Source organism: Mus caroli, chromosome X (assembly GCF_900094665.2).
Source record: "Mus caroli chromosome X, CAROLI_EIJ_v1.1, whole genome shotgun sequence".
Classification (NCBI taxonomy): Eukaryota; Metazoa; Chordata; class Mammalia; order Rodentia; family Muridae; genus Mus; species Mus caroli.
The window spans coordinates 104,781,695-104,788,454 of NC_034589.1; the positions used below are offsets into that span (position 1 = coordinate 104,781,695).

The 6,760-nt window shown below is 37.2% G+C and overlaps 1 non-coding gene across 1 annotated transcript; it reads left to right on the top strand.

Annotated features, from left to right (window-relative positions):
* Window positions 1-727: 727 nt before the first annotated feature.
* On the top strand, window positions 728-800 carry Trnar-ccu. The gene has a single exon. It is a non-coding gene; the product is annotated as a tRNA-Arg (tRNA).
* Window positions 801-6,760: the final 5,960 nt, after the last annotated feature.

Below are 6,760 nucleotides of genomic sequence, written 5' to 3' on the forward strand. Positions count from 1 at the left end.
CAGAAGCAGATCCGTACACCCAACCAATGGACAGAAACCGGAGACCCCTGGGAAAAACTGAAAGAAGCTGAGGAGAAGGGCAATCCTGTAGGAGGACCAGCAGTCTCAATTAATCCGGACCCCCCAATATCTCTCAAAGGGAGAAAATCTAGGCTTTTTACATGACTCTTGCTGGCAGATGTCTTTGTGGTGATCAGCTGTGGCACAGATCTATCATTATTATTATTATTATTATTATTATTATTATTATTATTATTATCCAATCGGTTTTTTTACAGTCCAGTCATTATCCCACTCCCAGTCCGCCCTCTGACTGTTACTCATCCCATTTGTCCTCCCCTGTCTCCAAGAGGATGTCCCCGCCCCCCGACCCCCTACCCACTCACTCCCCACCAAATCTCCCCACTCCCTGGGGCCTCAGGTCTCTTGAGGGTTAGGTGTCTATTCTCTGACTGAGGCCAGACGAGGCAGTCCTCTGCTGTATGTGTGTCGGGGGCCTCCAATCAGCTGGTGTATGCTGTCTGTTTGGTGGTCCAGTGTTTGAGAGATCTCAGGGGTCCAGATTAATTGAGACTGCTGGTCCTCCTACAGGATCGCCCTTCTCCTCAGCTCCTTTCAGCTTTTCCTAGGGGTCTCTGGTTTCTGTCCGTTGGTTGGGTAACTCAGCCACTTGTTGGGCCTCTTGAAGGGCAGATATATAAGTCTCTGCTGCAAGCTTAGCATATAAGCCCCAGTGGCCTAATGGATAAGGCACTGGCCTCCTAAGCCAGGGATTGTGGGTTCGAGTCCCACCTGGGGTGGTAGCGCTAGAGGTGGATTTTTTTCCTGCTTTACTTTGGTGATAAAAGAGTAGATGTTTGCTGAGACTTGTGGAGCCTACCCACCGGATATTACCTCATAAAGCTAAGACTTTTTCATCAACTTTTTTTTTTTTTTTCCGCAGTATCTGTTAGGATATATATTTAAAGTTTTTTCTTTTTTCTTAGTTTACTTTGAAGAGTTGAGTAAACAAATTGAAAGCCTTTGGGAGGGAGAGTTGGAGTATTGTCTTTTATACATTCTTCCAGTTAAAAAGGACCCCCCCCCCTGCCAAAAACAAAAAAACAAAACAAACAAACAAAAAAAAAACCAAAAAACCGGCGTGGTGGCGCACACCTTTAATCCCAGCACTCAGGAGGCAGAGGCAGGCGGATTTCTGAGTTCGAGGCCAGCCTGGTCTACAGAATGCGTTCCAGGACAGCCAGGGCTATACAGAGAAACCCTGTCTCGGAAAAAAAAAGAAAAGAAAAGAAAAGAAAACAAACAAACAAAAAAAAACCAAAAAAGAAAGAAAGAAAGAAAAGAAAAAAGAAAAGAAAGCCAGCCAGCCGGGCGGTGGTGGCGCACACCTTTGATCCCAGCACTCGGGAGGCAGAGGCAGGCGGATTTCTGAGTTCCAGGCCAGCCTGGTCTATAAAGTGAGTTCCTGGATATCCAGGTCTACACAGAGAAACCCTGTCTCGAAAAAAAAAAAACAAAAAAACAAAAAAAAACAAAAAACAAAAAAAATCCCCAAAACAAGAACAACAAAAAAGGACCCTAACCTGTGTCAGTTTGACATAAAACCACCCAGCACAACTGGATGTATTGGAGGTTATAAACTTAATTCCAAAACTTAATTCCAGTTATTATTAAATTTACAATAACACATAGATGAAACATGGACTGAGCATTATGTAATCTTATGGGAAAAGATATTGGTCTAGATTCCTTTAAACTAAACTTGGAACAATAATATGGGAAAACATGAAAAAATTAAATAAAATACTGCAAGTAAATTCTGTCGTTTTAAGGGAAATACTGTTAGTTTTAGAAAAATATTTAGAGATGTTTTAAAATTTAAATAATTTATATGTTATAGACTCTAATGTACTTACAAAGCACTATGATTTATATTTATGAAACAGAAGACCTTATATAGAACCAAAAGTTACTATCCTATTCAAACCCAATCTAATTAAATGTGACAGAAATACATTTGTGCTCAGCCTCCGACAGCTTTGGAACACTCTTAGGCATCATGCTGTGTGATCCACTCTATAAAATTAAAAACTACCAATAAAGTTTTCCTTGAATATCAATAGTAAGAGAAAACTCATGAAAGAGCCTTCTCTGTACCTTGGCAGGTGTATATACCTATATAATAATGAAAAAATGCTGGTGCCAACCTTGATCATATATGTGGATGATAAAGCTAATTCCTAAAGAACATTACAATATACTATAGAATAGTCAACCTAACTAAAGGTGTCTGTGTTGGTTTCTTAAGATTACACAGAGATATGAAGGAGTAGTGTAATCTTGACAGAGAATGTCACCTCTTATGAAGATGTCAAATGTGAAGTCTTATTCCATTAAAAACTGTGCTCCAAAAATTTTATTACTTGCCCAGGTGAAAATTTCACCTTTCAGAAGAGAGAGAGACACAAGAAATCTGACACTTGAAATTAAATTTTGATCATCAGGGGGAAACTAGTCAGTCACATGAAAGTGGTACTAATATTGAGAAACAGGTGTCATATCATGTTGATGTTTGTGATACTCAGCGAAGAAAATACTGGGAGACAGTCATACACATATCTATGTGCTTATTCGTAGTCATCTTAGAAAAATTCACATTTAATTTTGTCAAAACATATAAATTATGGAAGAAAGATGCAATGACTACAGAGTAAAGTCATCTAAAATCAAAAATTTTAAAAAAAGAATGATTGAAAGGGAAAATTGGGTGAATATATGTAACATTTGAAATGTAAATAAAGAAAATATCTAACAAAAAAAGGACAAAAGCTTGGAATACAAAAAAAAAAAAATGTTACGTTCAAAAACTAAAGAAAATCAACCGCTCCATTTTCAGCTGTAGATGGCTTGAGTTCCATACTTATAATGAATTCAATTGTTTACTCCCCTGTCGTGGGCAGTCTTTCATCTTTCTCACGCTGCTACTGAAACGCAATATACAGAGATTTTGTTTAGCCAGGATAAATTTTACATATAATTTAAAATTTAAATAATTCCTTTTAAAAAGATGGTTGCATTAGAAGGACTAGAGGATGAAGGGTGAAAGGCTGCTCGCTGGATGTGATATAGTTGTCACCCACAGGAACTCACGGCGGCCCTGGTTACTCACACATGATCAAGAGTTAAATAGCCAACATGGAGTAGGAGGGGGTCTCCTGAAGCCCCAACCCTACTTAAAGAGTTACTGACTTTGATGACTTCTGAAGGAGAGTCATTTTTCTATGGTGGGGATGGCCACTGGAAAATTTCCCATGCCCCAGTGGGTAACCCCACACATATGCATGTATGGGCATCACTAATTAGACTTGGTGAGTTATTTAAAAAAAAAAAGAACATGATGTTTGGAAGAGATACTGGGATGGTGGTGGAAGGGACCTGGGGGAAGGTAGATATGAGCAAGCTAAACCAGACATACAAGAGCTGGAGAGATGGCTCAGTGTTTAAGAGCACTTGACTATTTTTCCAGAGGTCATGAGTTCAAGTCCCAGTAAACCACATGGTGCCTTACAACCAACTGTAATAGGATCTGATGCCCCCTTCAGGTGTGTCTGAAGATAACTACAGTATTAATTTTTACAAAATTTTTACAATGTAGTTGGTGCACTTATGTGTCTTATCACTTTTTAAAATAGGTAAAGGCTATTAGACACATTTCTTATGGTATATCATACAACTTAAATCATGGTTTGACTTTTTTGGCTAACATCTTGTTAATATTTTGTCTACTAAAAATAACCAGCTTTATATTGGAAAGATAAAGGTACCAATAATTGAGGCATAAAAAATAATTCATTTAACAAGTAATTCCCATGCTATATTCTATGATCAAGTATGATTTAGAAAATTCTGGGATTGGAAAAATGAGCATACTCTAAACTCATTAAAGAATTACCTTATTAAATCACAGGTTGCTGGATCCCAGCCCCAGATTTACACTTATAGTAAATTCCCAAATGAAATTACTGCTCCTGACAACTAGTCTAAAAATAGGTGCTTCTGACATTTCTGGGAAGAATACAAAATAGCCTAATGTCAGTGGAAGAGATTTTGGCAATATCTTAAGAACAATTACTTGTGATGGTTAATCTCAATTGTGATTTTTATAAGATCTACCTGGGAGCCAAAAGCCTCCGACCATGCCTCGGGATAGGGATAGTATTTTGACTCAGTTAAATGAGGTTGGGAGACTCACTGTCGGTAGCACTCTTTCCTGGCCTAGATTCCTGTACTACATAAAAAAAGACACTGAGCTGAGAGAAGTCATCCATTATTCTGCTTGACTGTAGATACATACCATGATCCAGTCTGTGCTGCCTCAACTTTACCATGATGAGCCAACACATGTCCTTTCTCTCTTAAGTTGCTTTTATCAGGGTATTTTATCACGACAACCAAGACAGAACTTATTAAATCAAGAAATTCTAGTTCTAAATTTTTGTACTAGGGTAAATTGTATATAAGCATGGATATATAAACAATATAAAGTGTATGTATGAACTCTAACATTATCTGTGGTTGCAAAACATTGGAAACTATCAAAGCATAGGAGTTTAAATAAAGTATAAGAAGTACACGTAATGAAACATAAGACTGAAAATAAGAATGATACCTATAAGCTAATAATTTCCAAACTACATTAAGTGAGTATAAATTAGGGGACCTCTGCTTATCAAGAAAGGAAACTGTGTGTGAGTGTTTAGCTTTATATAAAGAACAAGCACCAGAAGACAAGTTTAGTTACTGTTACAGTTTGAATCTGAAATGGTCTCCATAGGCTCATGTTATCTCCAGCTTCTGGCCCCACGAAGGCTGTGTAGACTTTGAGAGGCAGGGCCTGGCTGACAGATGTAGGAGTTAGCCTCTGGGTGCCTTATCAGCCCCTGGTTCCTAGTATACCAGGATGTGAGAGGAGCTTTGGCTCGGATTCTCATTGGCACAAACTGAGATAATCAGTCATAGATTGAAATCCCTCTCAAACTATGACCCTTTTCTCCTTTCGGAGCTCTTTCTATCAGAGTTTGTGGTTATAGTAAGGCACAGATAAGTTACCTACAGGGAGTGTGTAAGAATACAATATAGGCAACACGTTTAGTATACTTATCTATGCAGTGGTAACCTTTCAGAACTATGTCATTTTCTGCATATCTACATTCTACAACAAACAATTAGCTTTAATGAACAGGTAACAGAGGTTAGTACAGAAACATCCGAAACAGAGATTAACTACAAATGAAAAAGTATAAACATACAAGAAACAGAATCAGAGAAGCTAAGAGAACTGCATATCACCTAGAGTTCTTTGGTCCTGAAGTTACATTATAGAAATAGATGAGAATGTTTAAGTATTCTTTAGGGACGAGTGAGATAGTATATGCATTTTATGAAAGCATATACATTTAAAATGGACATGGATATGTCTACTGTTTAATTTTCTTATTGATGTCATGAAATAACCATGATTAAAAACAACTTATGGAAGAGTTTATTTTGACTTACATTTTTAGAGGGGTGAGACCGTCATGGTGGGGAAACATGGAAGCAAGTGACAGAACATATTTCCTTCCAACATGGTTGTACCTCCCTATAACCTTCTCAAACAGTACTACTAATGCCTGAGCTCTGGGAATAATTTCTCAACCAAGCTACCATGATACAGAAAAGATATTTGGGTAGCCAAAAAGAAAATAGCTGCTATCTACCCCGTTCACCCTTATTTATGTATCACATTTCACCAGAAGTGCTCTAGCTCATTCCAATTTCAGTTCAAGTATCACTTAGGCATTTAACTCTACCCCTAGGAACTACGTATGAAGAAAAAAAGACCTGTTATTTTCATTTTGGAATCATATAGAGTCTCAAAATGGATTAATTTTGAAAGTGTGTTTGAAAGATGGAAAAAAGCAAAGCAAACCTAGTTCCATGAAAGGGATCAAGACATGAAGCCAAATAGTAAATTCTCTTTGAATGCTCAATACACGAGTTAGCATTTGTAACCGAAAGACTTTCATATACTTACTTTAACAAAATGGTTTAAGCCATTATTCCGTTCAAGGCTCCAAGACAAGGTTGTTACTTTTTTTTTTTTTTTTAAATCAGCCAAAGGTATTTCTTGAAATTTGGTATGCTTGTCAAATAACTATTTAATCTTCTATTCTTTTTTGCCTTTCCTATCAGGAGCTCAGATATAAATTTAATGCTCAAAATAAATTATCTCATAGTTGTAGATATTAGCATACCTATTGTTGTCATAGATGTTTTAGAGCTTCAATTTTAAAGCACCTTATTTGCCATTAAGAAAAAAACCTGTAATTTCTGTTTAAAAAGGAAAATCAACAATAGTATCTGACACAAAGACAGGACACATTTGTTGAGTAAAAAATGCACCTACAAAAAATAAATTTTGTTCAGAAATTGAAATAATCTGTTTTTTTAAATATGGTGTCTTGTTTAAAACTTTATAAACAAAATAATCTAAAATGTTTATGCTCAGAAAGTATATGGAATGTATCTTAGAGTCTTGAAGCAAAAGAAAAAGTCTAGTGCCTAATCTACACATAAGAAAGGAGATCTGGGGCTGGTGAGATGGCTCAGTGGGTAAGAGCACCTGACTGCTCTTCCGAAGGTCCAGAGTTCAAATCCCAGCAACCACATGGTGGCTCACAACCATCCGCAACGAGATCTGGTGCCCTCTTATGGAATG